Source organism: Halichoerus grypus, chromosome 5, assembly GCF_964656455.1.
Source record: "Halichoerus grypus chromosome 5, mHalGry1.hap1.1, whole genome shotgun sequence".
NCBI lineage: Eukaryota > Metazoa > Chordata > Mammalia > Carnivora > Phocidae > Halichoerus > Halichoerus grypus.
The window spans coordinates 80383434-80400099 of record NC_135716.1 but is presented as its reverse complement, the minus strand read 5'-3'; the positions used below and the strand labels follow the sequence as shown (position 1 = coordinate 80400099).

General features: G+C 38.5%; 1 long non-coding RNA gene across 1 annotated transcript in view; it reads left to right on the top strand.

Moving 5' to 3' along the window:
* The window catches only part of LOC144381743 (uncharacterized), a 102122-nt gene extending 101662 nt beyond the window's left edge, over positions 1 to 460 (top strand). The window contains exon 3 of the long non-coding RNA XR_013447525.1: positions 398 to 460. This is a non-coding gene — a long non-coding RNA (uncharacterized LOC144381743). The remainder of the gene's footprint in view (positions 1 to 397) is intronic.
* Positions 461 to 16666: the final 16206 nt, after the last annotated feature.

Genomic DNA, 16666 nt, shown 5'->3' with positions numbered 1-16666 from the left:
AGCTCTTGATATCCATGGGTTGGTGATGAACCTCTTGGCCTACATTAGCTCTCAGCATGCACGTCCTATTGCTTCATCAAACATATAGCAACCAGCTGACTTTCCTCACTTAGAAAGTGTTCTTTGACAACCAGCAAGACAGTTTTCAGCCAGAAAGCAATCAGCAGTTTTTCTAACAACAACAACAACAACAACAACAACAAAAGGCAAAAGAAGAAGCTTCTTTTGTTTCACTAACTGCTATAAATCAGGAACACTCCTGTGTCATAAGCAGGATATACAAAATATACACAATGATGCCCAGCCTGGCTCCTCAGGGGATGGGCTCTCATCACTGCATTATGGAACATGGCTCTAGGCAACCCAATGACCTCACATCTAGATTTCTCTGAAACAGAACATTTCATTTGTAAATATGAAGATGATGGTGGAGTTATAGGATCTGAAGGGAATCTGAAGATTTGAAAAAAGGAAAAGAAACAATTACAAAGAACAGGTAAGAAGCTAAAGGGGTTGACTTCTTGCTCCATTCCCAGCTTGGGAGATGGCCATCCAATGTTGCTCCTCGCATGTTTGGTTCAGATGTGACAAGAGGAGCTATGTGAGGCTGGGATGGGGGACATTTGGTGGCTTCTGTGCTCTATGTCTTCTCCTATTCTCCTCATTCCTGCATCCATGATGTCTGCATTCATGACTCTTTAATGAGAGGGACTTGGCCAACCATATTTGTGCTTTGAGGTTTTTTTCTGTTTCTTAAACAAAGGACATAAACACATGGATGAAGTACTTTCAGACCCCTTCCTGGGTTTTCTACTGAAATCCAGATGAGGTTCACTTTCAGAATGCTGAAATGATATTCATGCGGTGTTGAGCTCACGAGTTATTTGATTTCCACGATAGCCATCCCATAGTATCCACACAGGCCACCTCTAACAAGCTTCCTGAAGTCTTTTTTTGGCAGAAGAGGTGGGCTTTCATCTCTGACGTATCTCTCAAGTCTAACTAGGCCCAGGAGTTTATTTTCCTTCCTTTCCCTCCGCCTCCCACTCCTTCATTCAGGCTCCTAAAGACAAACTTTGAGTGTGATTAATGATGGCAGAGTTTAGGAACATAAAGTTCAAGTGCTGAATTGTTTATTTGTTTAAGAGAGCTGTTTTCTGGCTGTTTCTTTATGCAGCCTCATGCTCACGTGAAGAGCTCTATTCTGTTGTTGGCTGGAAGAATACTGCCCAAGAGAGTGCTCATTATAAAGAGAGGCAGGGTAAAAGTTCACTTTTCTAAGTAATTCCTTTCCATCTTTTGGATGATTCCCCTTTCATCCTTTACAGGGAGGGAGATGCATCTTTTGTGAGGTTTATATCAATTTCAGGATATCTTCCAGAGTCTGGAATCTGATTGCTGGTTGAAACATGTAATTGGATCAGTGGAGGTTCTCAATGAAGCTCAAAGTAAGTGAAAATGTTTTCACTATATGCTTATCATATCGCAAGATGTATTCGGAAAGGGAAGAAGGCCTAGAGCATTCAGGGTTTGTGTTCAAATTTTGTGTCTTAGTGGGCACCTCATTTTCCAGATCAGAAAAACATAATTTCTCCCCAAAGACTTACTGTCATTCTCCAGAGAGATATTTCAGGTAACCAGGTTACAGTTCTTTCCTCATAGAAGGGAAAACTGAGACTAGCACTCTTTCTCCAGGAGGTGATTCAGCTAATGCCACCTGCTTTCTGACATAGGCCATGCCACCATACTTCTGAGGCACCAGTTGGAGCTGGGTGAGACTACAGAGCAGACAAGGCCAAACAGGTGTATCAGCATTGCTTTCTGGATGAGTGACCTTCGTACTGGACTGAGGAACACACATTTCATTTGTAGTACTGGAAGGCAGAGAAGCTCACTGTTGTTTCAGATAGGCTTCCAGAAGTTTGAGTGGGGTCAGGTCACTGCCTCATAAACAGGTCACTTTAGCTCCAGTACAAATGGATTTTATATAATATGTGACTGGATTTAATATATCCAAATTTGAAACAAAGGATTTCATTTCAAGTTTCCTTCATTTTACTCCTATGTTTGCCTTGTCCGTTGTCTTGGTTGACATTGTTGTGAGGATTGGCCCCTGCAGGGTGCTACACGCCTGCCCTGGGCAACAGGCATTCCTGTCTAATTCAGAAGTCTTCTTCAGTCGGAGGGTGGAGTCCCTGTAAACACCACCTCGGCACTTCATTACTTCCTTGCCATATGATGGCAACATTTTCGTGGGAAAGGGAATAATGTTCTCTCCATTATTTTGTTTTTTTTTTTCTTTCAGGTTCAACATGGTGATTATATTAACTTTAGTTTTGCTAAAGTTTGATTCTTTGTTTTCTCCTCCATTGAAAATGTGTTACAATTGGAAATAAAGTGATTTCTTATCACCTCACCTTTCTCTTGAGAAGAGGGACTATGGAATTTTTCAATTATTCATTTATTTAGTCAACTTTAAATCTTTACTCTTCTTTTTTTTTTTTTAAAGATTTTATTTATTTATTTGAGAGAGAGAATGAGAGAGAGAGAGAGCACATAAAGGGGGGGAGGGTCAGAGGGAGAAGCAGACTCCCTGCCGAGCAGGGAGCCCGATGTGGGACTCGATCCCGGGACTCCAGGATCATGACCTGAGCCGAAGGCAGTCACTCAACCAACTGAGCCACCCAGGCGCCCAAAATCTTTACTCTTCTTATGTCTTCCACAATGAATGCTGACAAACTGCAGGAAAAAAAAAAAAAAAACACATGAAACTTTTAACATTAAATTTCTGAGGTTTTTTTCCCGACACTTAAAAATTTTAGGATTGTTATTTTTTATGGGTTGATTGCCAAATAGTTCTTTAAAATTATAACATTTGCTTCCTGTTTTCAAAGGTTATCTGAAATCAACCACTCAAATGTAGACGAGTTAGAAAACACAGTGCTTAAATTAGACTGCATGGGGTGCAGCAACAGTTCTGTCCCAGGGCAGGTGTCAGGGCTCGTGTGTGTAAACACAGCTACTTAACCACTGCAGGGTCCAAGCTCACACAGGCACCCACACCTGTGACCAGGGACACCAGCCCCACCTCACTTTGTGTCCCTAGTGCTTAGCCTTGAAATCTGCAGGCTTCATCTGGTGAGGTCTGGGGTTTTCCCAGTAGGTGGGTGATTGCCCTAATTCCTTTACACCTTTGTCTTGTCCCTGTAGAAAGAAGGAGAAAAACTTTGATGTTCCTTCCACCTGTTTCTTTTGACACCATCTTTCCTTGAGTTGGAGGTATTATTAAGTATTCCCTCTATGCTACATTTTCTGTAGGAACCTCCCAACTGTTTTACTGTATCACATTTCCTTTGCAGTGGCAGGGGCACATTTTGTTTACATTAAGGTGTACGCTCATATACCAGTTGCAGTAATTGCTCTGAATATGATTGTTGACTTAGTTTGTTGTGTTGACAATGCCAGAGATTTGGGGAAAAAAGAAGCAGTGATACAGAGTGGATACTTGGCATGTGGTTCTGTGAACAATAATGAGTTAAGTAAAATTGGTATATATTAATCTCTTCTAAAATCCAAATGCCAGCTGGGTTACTTTTATTTATTCAACACTAAAAACACCAACATGATAATGATATTAATGGTCAGATCATTACTTGAGACGGTTTTCCTTCTTTTGATCATAGAGCTTCTGGCGATGCTGCTGGCCAGCAGTGTAAGCAGACAGAAATTCATATGCAGTGGGCACCTTTGGCTTCTTCTTCCTGGCTCACCCCAAAGCTCTTCTTTACTTCAAGGACAAAATGTGCCCAGACTATGCATGTGGCAGTCTCTTCAGATAAGATGCCCTCTTCCTTTCCATCCCTAAAGTCAGGTGCTCAGCTGGCCACAGTGATCGCTGATTCCTCCACATTTCACAGTGATGGTTTGTTTACTGAGCCATTTCCCTTCAATTAGCCACATATCATCTGTTTGGATACCTTATTCTAGAAGAATGTTTGTTGAATAAGTTAATTAGTCCACATTCCAATATGTTCCACATGGCTGTGTGTTGTCATGATAAGCCATCAACATTGGGGTTTCTCATCTGACTCTGAGAGATGGCATGTGGCTGGAGAATGTTAGCATTGGCCACATTGCACATCCGAGCATGGCAGTGCTCCTGGAAGAGGACTGGCTGACCACCCACTCTGCCCCTTGGGTGCTGAGGGACCTGATAAGTTGGCTCAATGGTGCAATCTTTACTTATTTTCATGATTTTGGAATCTAGCAGTGAAATTTTTGTATACAAATCTGTGCTTCTCTCTCCTCATTCATTTTTGACTGAAAGTCTCAGGCCACGAGGCCACCTCCAATAAACTCACACCTGTTTTCTGAGGACTAGCCACCCAAGCTGGTTGCAGCCTGCATGAGTGATAGAAGCTCTCTCTCCATAGCATTGCTTTGCATTCCATCTTGCAGACATGTTTGCCCAGTGACCTGAGTCATGCCCAGGAGCTGGCTTCCATCCTCTGTCCATCCAGGAGGAGGATGCATTTCCTTTTGTTTGTGCCTTCTCACCTGCAGGCCATACTTGCTGTCTCACAGATCAACAGCTCAGCATGACTTTGTGCCCAGACGCACAATAGCTGGGAGGTTTGCATAAAAGAGTTAGGAAATCCTTGTCATTCTTGATCACTATTAAGCAATCAATTTCCCTGGAAACCTACTTATGTTGGACCAGATAAGCTGTCAGCACTCTTAGTGGCCTTTCACTGATGTGCACCGCCTCTTCCCCTGTTTACTTAAAACCTGCCTCACGGTCAGATTCTGTCAGACCCAGTAGGTTCACGGGTTGTCTCCAACCCACTAGTTAGTTCTCCTTCAGGTGCATCATTGAAAGAAATAATTATAAAAAAATACTAAGGGATGTGCAGATTGACTCACTCTGATAGCCAAAAGTGAAAAGAGAAGTCTGCATTGTAGAGTACTGTAGCTGTGTGAAGTGCAGAGGGAGAGGCTTCTCTGCTTGGCCCCCGGGGCTGGCTTTCTTCTCACAGATAGAGATGGAGAGCAATTAGAGTCTGGAAGTATAAGCAAGCCAATCTGTTGTGTTTATACAGAAAGGTTCCCCCGAAGTGAGGCAGAAGCAGAGACACAAGTAATGAGCACATGTGTTTGGAAAGAGTATAAGGTACTTATAAATATTATAGTGGCGTCGCTATAGTTAAAGGTCTGGCAGCATTTCCATTATAAACTCTCATTGTCAGGGGTTTAAAACTCTGCTGTAAAAATTCCAGGCTGCAACTTGGCATTGCAGGATATGCCTGGGAAAAAAAGCTTTCATCCTTGACCCCATGCAGGTTTCCCTTGGTGTTCCCAGTCAGCCCTGCTTAAGTCTGTGCCCCTCTGATCCTGTTTGTATCTACTAGGGGAGCAAAGAGGCAGGTCTAGAGCCCACATGGCAACCTAAGATCTTTTGGTTTTTGGAAAGGGGACATCTGATAAGAAGCATCCACACATTCATTGACCTCTTATTGGGCATGAAGCCTGGTCTGCATAAGATGCTTACTAAGGGCCACGTATCAGTGGACATGCAAAAAAGGTTAGGAAAATGCAATTAAAATCAAAATACTAATATCGAAGAGCTAAACATTTTGCATAGCTAGGTTTAGGACAGTCTTTAGGATCATCAGTGATTTGTAACAGAAATCTCGTCAAGGCAGCTATCCCATGAGACTATACTTACCAAAGAAATCACTATGCTTTATCTTTGATCCATAAAATGAATGGTCAAAACAAAATTGATTAGCAAACTTGGCATTGGGTTACATGAAGACCATTAGAATACAAGTAGAGAGTTTCCAGAATTAATCTGCAAACAATGTGAGATTAATAACTTTTGAGCGACATTTTTTTTCCCCTGTCATTTAATGCCAGCGGCATGTGAGAAATCTAATCAATAAATGCTCATTAGCCTGAACTGAAGATGAATGTGACACTGAGCACATCCGTGGGTCTCCAGTGACCAGCCACAGTCTGCAAGAGGTAGGGCTTGCCTTCTTTCCAGGTGATGGATAGCATGGACTGCTACAATGATGCAGCTCCGTGCAGGGCATCAGGCTCTTGCCCTCGGCGAGCTTTCCTCTTCAGTGCCATCTCATTTAGTCCTAACAACTTCTGCTCTCTTATCATTAAATTATCCCACTTTGTTACATTCCTATAGCAGCTACTGGAGTATCAAGCTAACATGAGCTGTGTCACCAGAGACATCCTGAGTTGTTAAGGAAGGAAAAAGATTCTTAAGACAATATATCAGGGAGCTTAACAGAGCCTACAAAATGTGCCAAGGAGTTTGTGGAGCTTATAAATTTTAAATTAAACAAAAAAAAAAGAAGAAGAAGAAGAAGAAGAGAAACGGTAAATTGAAGGCCATGCCAACCTGGACAGATGCTTTATCCGGAAGCTAAGAATTCCTTTCATGCATTCATTTGCCATAACAAGTGGTCAAGAGCAAGTAAGAAATTAAAGAAAAGCATCTTTGTTCTGATCCCAGTCATAGATTCATATGTGATCTTAAACTAACAGCTTTCTTAGAATTACTCCATCATTTCTACACAGGTAGAATCAATCTATATCAAAGGGAAAATTGCTAGCAATCACATGTGCCGTTTATTCAATTTTGTCAAAAACGGGGCTTAACTGATGTATAGGAGACTGACTTCACTCCCTAAGAAAGAAATACTCTGTGAAAACTGACACTTTGATCTCAGCTGAGCCCACAGTATAAAAAAGTAAAAAACAGAAAGTAAAAATGCTCGAGTTACACATAGCCCAGCTTGGATTTTCAGGCTTACTCTCAAATGCTTCGGCTTTAGTTTAGATCCTAGAAAATATGGAGTGAACACTGAAGATTCTGTTTTAATTTCAGATTTACATTTCTCCCAGTGGCATGGGTTTTGGGGGGAGCATATAAACCAGGCTAAATTCAAAATATCAGTAGTAAAATTCAAAGTTCCCTTCTGGGGCAGGGCCTAATAGTCATATCAATTAGAATATTTTAAAGAAAATTAAATACACTGAAACATGTTTCTTATCCAATCAGGTGCAATGTTTTCTGGAACTATGAGTCCATCAGTTGACCATATGTTTTGTTTTGTTTTGTTTTGTTTTGTTTTGTTTTGGAGACCAAGTGGGAAATTTGTGCTGTGTGGGATGTCTCCTCTGATCGCTACATCTACTGTTTCCTTCTCTCCATTCTTCACCTCTTCTCATCATTTTAAGGACCTCTAGGTGGTAGGACGCATAGAACCATTTCCACTATTACTTACAAGTGAGTGACAACACCGTGCCAGGCTTGTCTTTATGAGATGTTGTGGGCCTGGGGCTTGAAGAGCCCCGCTGGACAGACCACACTGATTTGGAGGATGCACATGGAAATATCCCATTACTGTACTTATTTCATAATTAGCCATTGGTGGCAAAATTTGTTTTCCTGTCTTATATGGACCCATTCCTTTCCTTTCAAATAAAGGGACATTTGAAATCTATTATTTCATCTTTAAGTCTTGACAATTTGTATTAGTTCCTTGTAACCAATACTAATTTCTCACAGATTAAACCCAACACACACACACACGTTACTCAGCAGAGGAGTCATAGAACATATACAGCTCTTTTTATGAGCCAAAAGATCAATGTAGCTTTCACATAATACCTGAATTGATGTTTCCTTTTATTGAAGTCGCTGATTAAAACTGCTTGAGCTCTGTCACTATTTGTTTCTTCTTCTGTCCAGCTTTAATCCTGAAGTGCCTCAGGGCCTCCAGCCATCAATAGTAGAGAAGATCCCCTTAGACTGGTTTTTAGTCCATTTTTTTTTCCCATGGTAAATAGCCAAACTGGGGATAGATTGGGTAGTTTTATCACTGGGTAAAATTTTAGTAGTTACTCATCAGTAGATGGTCATGAGTAATAATTTCTCTCTGGGTAGGACTATAGGAAGCCCTCTTGCTTCCAAGTAGAACTGTCCAACTTCGGGATTGGATGAAATTCCATGATTTTCACACAAAAGCCAGGAGAGTGAGGAGAGGGTAAGGCAGGTCGTTCTGTGCTTGACCAGAGGGGCTCTCGGGTGTCAGATTCCCACAATGTTTTCTTTTAATTTCAATAATTTGTACTGCTACTCCACAATTTATCCATGTTTTACTTTAATAGAGAACTGACCCATAATTCCATAGTATAGTAAAACTCTTGTTCCAGGAAGGTATGCCTTGTTTATCCCAAACCCTACCAAGTCCCCAAGGGGTGCATTGCCTGCTAGAGACCTCCAGGCTTGTAAGATGAAGGTCCAATCCCCCGCCTGGCAGGCACCATCCTGCTGCCTAGGTTGAGTTGATTGGAGTTGTTTTAACCTAAAGAAGAAAAGGCTAAGGTTGGGTACAAGATAATTTGTATTTTTACAGAAAACAGATTACAAGAGGTAGAAGAACTAATACAAAATTAAAACAGATTGTTCAAAAAAAATCTGGCAGATTCTTCAAACTTAGAAACTAAAAACAAAAGGATACATAATGGTCTGTCCCTACAGTGAGCCCTTTCTGAGGTCTGTTCCAATGCTAGAATTTTAAGATAGGTTTCAGTTAAATATTGTCTCCAGAAGAAAAAAAATACACTTTTCTTACATTAGGGCTACACAGAAGATCATAATTTTTTGGTGGTTTGAAGACATAACCATTGTTACATTAGTAATGATGGAAAAGTACACTTTTCTTACAAAAATCATAAAACTTGGACAATTTCCAACTACCTGTTGGCTGAGAAGGGAGGCTAATCTTCAGGGCTCACTTCCTTTCACTGGTATTGTTTTCTACAGAAATAGAGAATAATACTTCCCACAGTGCCACTCCTCTGCTGTCAGAGCTGGAAATGTTCATAGTCCAGGACAGAAAAAAAAGATGATGCACGGTTTGTTGATTTCTCCCCCATCATCAAATGGCCAGTGGCCAGAAGGCAGCCCTTGGCAACTAACAATGAAATAGGAAATGGCCTGTGGTAAATATTCCCTTCAATGCCCTGTTCTGACAACAACACTGGTCAGGAAAAGATGGAGATACTCAAATGACTAATGTGTGTAATCTAAAATGCTTTGAGTTTGTCTGAGTAATGTCATAAAAAAAAAACTATTGTTTTCTCCTCATTTTCATCATAAAGAAGACAAGAGATAACAAATGCTGGCATGGTGTGGAACAAAGTGCACCCTTGTGCACTGTTGGTGGGACCATGAAGTAGTGCAGGACTTAGGAAAACACTATGGAGGACGCTCAAAAAATTAAAAATAGAGTTACCATATGATTCAGCAATTCCACTTGTGGGAATATATTTAAAGGAAAAAAAACTCAAAAAAATATATATATACTCCTATGTTTATTATAACATTATTTACAATAGCCAAGACACGGAAAAAACCTGTGTCCACCAATAGATGGATGGATAAGGAAAATGTGGTATATATACACACTGAAATATTACACAACCATAAAAAAGGGTGAGATCTTGCCATTTGAGACAACATGGATGGACCTAGAGGGCATTATGATAAGTAAAATAAGTCAGACTGAGAAAGACAAATACCATATGATTCCACTCATAAATGGAATCTAAAAAAATGAATAAACAAACAAAAAGCAGAATCAGAACTATAAATACAGAGAACAAACTGATGGTTGCCAGAAGGGAGGAGGAAAGGGGGGTTGGGCAGAATGGGTGAAGGGGAGAGGGAAATACAGGCCTTCAGTTATGGAATGAGTAAGTCATGGGAATAAAAAGTGGAGCATAAAAAATAGTCAATAACATAATGTATAAACTTGTCAAATCACCTGAAACTAATGTAACATTGTGTGTCAACTATACTAAAAAAATCATCCAAGTCATTAATAAAGATATTAGAACAAAATCATAATAAAAATCGTAGTAAAATAGAAAAAAATATAAACAAAATAAAACAAAAGACCAAACTTATAGAAAAAGAGATCAGAATTGTGCTTTACCAGAATTGGGGGATGGGGTAAGAGGAAGGTGATAGGGAACTGGAGGAAGGTGGTCAAAAGGTACAAACTTCCAGTTATAAGATAAACAAGTACTAGGGATGTAACCCACAACATGCTGACTACAGCTAACACTGCTCTACGGTGTACAGGAAAGTTGTTAAAGAGGGTACATCCTAAGAGTTCACATCACAAGGAGAATTTTTTTTTCCTTTTTTCTTTTCTTCTTTTTTTTATTGTTATCTAGAAGAGAAGATAGATGTTAGCTGAACCTATTGTGATAATCATTTCACCATATGTGTAAATCAAACCATCACGCTATATGCCTTAAACTTATGCAGTGATGTATGTTAATTATTTCTCACTTAAACTGGAAAAAATGGATAACAAAATTTAAAACACAGTAACTACCTTAAAATGAACAAAATTGTGTACAATCTCAACATCTTATAAATTTTGAAAAACTTTCTCTACTGTCAGATATTAGGTTCTAAAGACAAAAAAAAAATAAAATAGCTTAGTGCTGGAGAAAGATTGCATAAACAAGTGTCATCCAAAATATGATGGATATGGAAGGTTTAGGAAAAGATAAAGTGATGTCTTGTATCAATATCAATTTATCATTATTACACAGTTGCAATCCTAGGGTGGTACTCCTTGGAGTCTGTGAGAAGGGTCACTACTAAAATCACGTAAGATTAATACAAATGTACAATAAGCTTCTGTCCATCCCAAACTTTCTTTCATTATGGTGTTTATGACTGTTTATTAAACGATTTAATTATTAAATGTACTTACTCAAGCTCAGAGTCTTCACATCTTTGGGTGTATGTTAAATACTGCCACATGTTTTGCATGCTTTTGTCTATCTGACATATTACATCCTAGAATAATATTCATTGACTGGGTACTTCTTTTCTGTATAACTTCTTTTTTTTGAGTTGAAGACCTTTTCACCTCCTTAAATATATCAGAGATATTAAATATATCTGATATATATATATATATATATATATATATATATATATATATATATAACTTCTTATAGTGGGTACACAGATACTGTGTTTCCTACTTACAGATGTTGAATTTTACTTAATGTTTTTAAATTTTGCACAGTACTAATTATTAACTACCATCAAATATATAATGGAAAAAATAATATCTTGGCTATTAATATATTGTGTAAAGCAAGCACTTCTTGAGCTTTTTCAGAGCAACAGAGTACATTTTCTGACTCTCAGCCTCCTACCTTCACATTTTATAGATCCGTGAATAGTAAAAGTGAAGAAGTGAAAACAAGTTAATTAGCTTTCATTCTTGCTGGCTGTTTGACTGTGTTCTTAGCTGCTTTTCTGAAATTCTGATGGAAATAATCCTTGACTTAATCTGCATAACTGAAAGCTAGTATAAAATTTATGAAAATTATTTATCAAATTTGTTAAAAGTGGCAGAGGTGCTGGAGTCAGATGTCCTTTACTCTTTAAAGTTTTTAGAAAATCTTTCAAGTGTCTTAAACTCCCACATGGAAGAATAACCCACCAAGCCACTTTTCCTCTTCAGATTCCACCCTCAGGCTGGAAGGAGTTGGAGCTCCTGTGTCTGGACCTGTCATGAGGTTGTTCCCATTTCCTACCCTACAGAGTCCTGGCACCTCAGCTCCTTCATGATTATGACTGAAAAAACTGTTCCCAGTTTTCAGAAGAGTGCTTGCTTTTCTTCTAGAACGTTTAGCAAGTATGGTCAAGTTAGACTTATCTTGCAAATGTTACTCTAGATCAGGCAGAGAATTTGAATATGGAAACAGATTTATGATTTGGGGAGTGTGAGGCTGGTACTGGTTATTCCATTGGAAGAGTGAGAAGTCTTTGATGTGAGAACTAGGGAGCGGGTTAAAAGGGAAGACCCTGAATGGAATGGGAAGAAGTAGATAAGAGAAAGAAAAAAATTCTTTACAGCCCAGAATTAAAACAAGGTAGTGGCTTAAAAGTTACATTTGATTCGTATGAAATTTTATACTGTCAAATCTACTAGTCAATGGAACATCAGATATTCTTTATGCCAAGAAAGTTGAAAATTCTGGGCTTTTTTAAACAAATTTTCTGATGCCTTAATATGTATTTTCCATGCTAGAGGGAATTTGAATATAGTGTTATCTAACTTTTCTTTTAAACATGTAGAAATAATAAAACTGTCTGAAAGTGTAAAGGCGAGGGCCTAATTTATGTAGGACCTGGGTGTCTGTGGAGACCATGCTGCAGGACACCTGGACAGGCCCATTTATAACCTCTCTCATGTGTATCTCCCCTGCGGAGAAAAATGAATATAGGCTCTTTGCGAAACTTCAACATGCATGTGTCTTTACATATCAGAGGATCAGAGAGTTACTATTATCTCGATCAATAAAAAATGTCTAGGGCTGAGACACCTGGGATGGGCTTCCTGGTTTCTAAAGCCACTCATTCTTTAGCATAAATGTTCTGTAAAAGTGATGCCCTTCCCTCAATTGAATCATGCAAACTTATTAGTATTATTTGATATAATCAGGTTATTTTGGACCTGCTTACATGTATATATTTTGTTTAGTTTTCCATGGCAATTTCATGATTATTTCTTAAGCTATCTGAAAAATTACTCTTCCTCTATGTGCATGTTCTGAATAGCTCTGATCTGGTAACCTCTTTATTTTAGCTAGAAGATGGATATTTCAATAATTTGAAATGAGTTAATGTGAGCTCAGATCCCAATCAGATCCAAAATTTTAAGTGCTCATAAAAACCTGAAACTCTGCAATAACACTGAATCCCCACATGCAGAGGAAAACAATTTATGTTTTGTGGCACTTGCAGTGAACTTTTGCAGGCATTTCTGCCTGGATTGTCTGTTAAGCCTTCTACTATATTAACGTAGCTTTGGAAGAAAAGGACTAAGTTTGGTTTAAATGTCACATTCAAAACACTGTGAATGTAAGAAATATAACCCCAGGGCCAAAAATCACCAATGAAAAGAAATTATACTGGTTGTGTAAACACTGGCCTTGGGCAACAAAGAGATGGGTTTTGGTGCAAAGGGAAAATCTGTCCCATTAAGGAAGGGAAGTGAGCCCTCTTACACAAGAGGAAGGGGCCTGTGGGTAATACATTTTTGCCTATTAAATTAAGAATAGATGACTGGTCTCATAGTAAGGCATTTTCTGTTACTATGTGAAGAGATTTTTAGGTCTTTGCTAAGGGACATTCCAGAGATGTCATTTATTTTTTTTATTCAGTAAGTGATGGTCTCTGTTTAACTCTCCAGTATCAACTTTTGCTGTTCTTTTGAACCACTCCTCAGAATTAATGGAGTACTGAGCTATTGACAATTCTTGGTGCTGGCTGTCTTATATGGAAGCTGTTATATATGCCTCTGCTTTTCCCTCCCTGGAAGGGAAGGCTTTCCCTCGTCTTTCCCTAGCAGACCAGACCATCCATCACCTCTAAACTTGGAAGCTACTTCCTTTGGGCCTGTCCTGACTCTTCAGTCCTGGGTCAGTTTCCCCTTTCATGAGCTCCCATGATACCTTGTGTTAACTCCTAAAACACGGATGGCAGCTACAAGGACGTAGGCCATCTACAAAGCTCCCCACTATGACTGTGGTAGCTCTTGCTTTCCACCCTGAATTAAGTCATTCCACTGTGTTACGCCTGAGGGCCATTCTTACACACACTTCCAGCTCTCAGAGGAACGCTGTTCTGCCAGCTGTGGACAAGCCATTTGATGGCAATGGATGGACGGTCTATACAGGAGCATAAGGTAGATTACAATCACAAGTGTATACATAGTTTAGAACCTAGAATTAATATTTAAATTTGTTGTAAATTGTGGAGATAAAAAGTGCATTGTTTTCAAGGAGGTGGATATTGCAAGGAAGGAATAGAACTGGAATCTCTTAATAGGGCTGGCAGTGACCTTTGGGATCAAGCCACTAGCCTGAGTCATTGCCCAATTCTGAGATTTTAAAAATGCAGGTAACTTTTATGTAAAGTCAGTGCCTCCCCTGAGTCTTCTGGTTTTAGAAGGAAACATGAGTTAGGTGGAGCCCAGTGAGTACAGGATCAGGGCAACTGGCAATAGACCCAGGGCTCCATTCTGAGGCTCGGGGGCTGTTGTTGCTGTTTCCCGGGCTCCTGAGCTGGTGGCACAGCCACTTCAACTATGGCGTGCACTTCATGGACATTACTTAAGAGTCAGTGTGGGAGTATAACGTGAATGGACTTTAAGTCCTCAGAGGGCAAAAAGCCGTACAAATTCAAGTATTGCTATAATTACATGGCTTAAAGCTCAATTGAGACTATACAGCTCTCAATATTTATTCTCAGGGAATCAATGCACTCTCTCAAACTAAAGAAATGGGAGAAAGATAGAACACTTAGCACATGTCTCTGGGGGGCAATTTATAAAGAATACAGTGTATTTGGAGAAAAACTCATTGTTTAATACAAATTTTTTTTCATTTAGGCTCAATTATATTACATAATTACTTTTATTACTGAGGTCTGTAAATAAGTCTAGCTGTTTTTCTTTATTAATTATAATTTTCTTTATTAATTAGTGATCCAAAGTTAAAATGAATGGATAGTTTTTAGGGACAACTATATTATTTTGTGCTTCTTCCACTTCATTCTTTCCTAAAAGCAAAAATCCTTGAGCAGCTGTTCTTCAGATTTTTCCAAAATGTAAATAAGTGACCCCTGGAGAAAGAGAGAACCATAGCATGGAAAGTTTTCAGGAAAAAATACTTTGTTTTTCAGAAAATCATACATGAAGGAAAATGAAATATAAATGGGAGTTCTGATGAAAATATTTATGCAATTCAGCTATAACCTTCTCTTCCTAGTATGACTGTAATAATGCTGCTTTGTCTTTTTGCAAATTTTGCTTTTGTAATTTTTTATCATCAGAAAGTACAGTATGTGCTCATTGTTTCTGACTTGAAACTCTGCTTTACTTTGTATTAAAAGATTTTTAAAAATCTCTTTATTATCACCCTATTCCTGTTTCCATGACTACATAAGATGTTTTTAAAAAAGTATCCATGTTCTTTGACATGGGCTTTAGCAACTTCTTTCTAGATATGTCTCCTGAGGCAAGGGAAGCAAAACCAAAAATAAACTATTGGGACTTCATCAAAATATAAAATTTCTGCACAGTGAAGGAAACAATCAATAAAACTGAAAGGCAACCTATGGAATTGAAGAAGATATTTGCAAATAATATATCTGATAAAGGGTTAGTAGCCAAACTATATAAAGAACTTATAAAACTCAACAGCCAAAAAACAAATAATGCAATTAAAAATGGGCAGAAGACATGAATAGACATTTTTCCAAAGAAGACATATATAAAGCCAACAGACACATGAAAAGATACTTCAGAATCACTGATCATCAGATCAAAAAAAATACAATGAGATATCATCTCACACCTGTCAGGATGGCTAAAATCAACAACATAAGAAACAACAGATTTTGGTGAGGATGTGGAGAAAGGGGAGCCCTCTTGTCCTGTTGGTAGGAAGGAAAACTGGGACAGCCACTCTGGAAAACAGTATGGAAGTTCCTTGAAAAGTTAAAAATAGAACTACCTTATGATCCAGTAATTGCACTACAAGGTATTTACCCAAAGAATAAAAAATATATATATACTGATTCAAAAGGATACATGCACCGTGATGTGTATAGCAGCATTATCTACAATAGCCAAACTATGGAAATAGCCCATGTCCATTGACTGATACATATATACTGGAATATTACTCAGCCATAAAAAAGAATGACATCTTGCCATTTGCAATGATGTGGATGGAGGTAGAGAATATACTGCTAAGCGAAGTAAGTCAGTCAGAGAAAGACAAATACCATATGATTTCACTCATCTGTGGAATTTAATAAACAAAACAATGAGCAAAGGGAAGAAAAAGAGAGAGCGAAACAAACTGAGAAACAGACAACTATAGAGAATAAACTGATGGTTACCAGAGGGAGGTGGGTGTGTGGATGGGTGAAATAGGTGATGGGGAATAAGGAGGGCACTTGTGATGAGCACTGGGTGTTGTGTGGAAATGTTGAATCACTATATTGTACACCTGAAACTAATATTACACTGTATGTTAACTGAAATTTAAATAAAAACGTAAAAATAAATAAAAAGTATCAGTGTTTCTGAAAGTCAGATTGTGTTTTCTTTTTCTTTCCTACATAAATAACTTATTTTATTTAAATAACCTATATTTTCTTTTTTTATTATGTTATGTTAATCACCATACATCATTAGTTTTTTTAAGCATTTATTATTTTTTAATTTTTAAATTTTTTTTTACTATGTTATGTTAATCACCATACATTATGTCATTAGTTTTTGAGGTAGTGTTCCATGATTCATTGTTTGCATATAACACCCAGTGCTCCATGCAGTACGTGCCCTCTTTAATACCCATCACCAGGCTAACCCATCCCCCCACCCCCCTCCCCTCTAGAACCCTCAGTTTGTTTCTCAGAGTCCATAGTCTCTCATGGTTCGTCTCCCCTCCGGTTTCCCCACTTCATTCTTTTCTTCCTGCTATCTTCTTCTTTTTTCTTTTTTCTTTTTTTTTTAACACATAATGT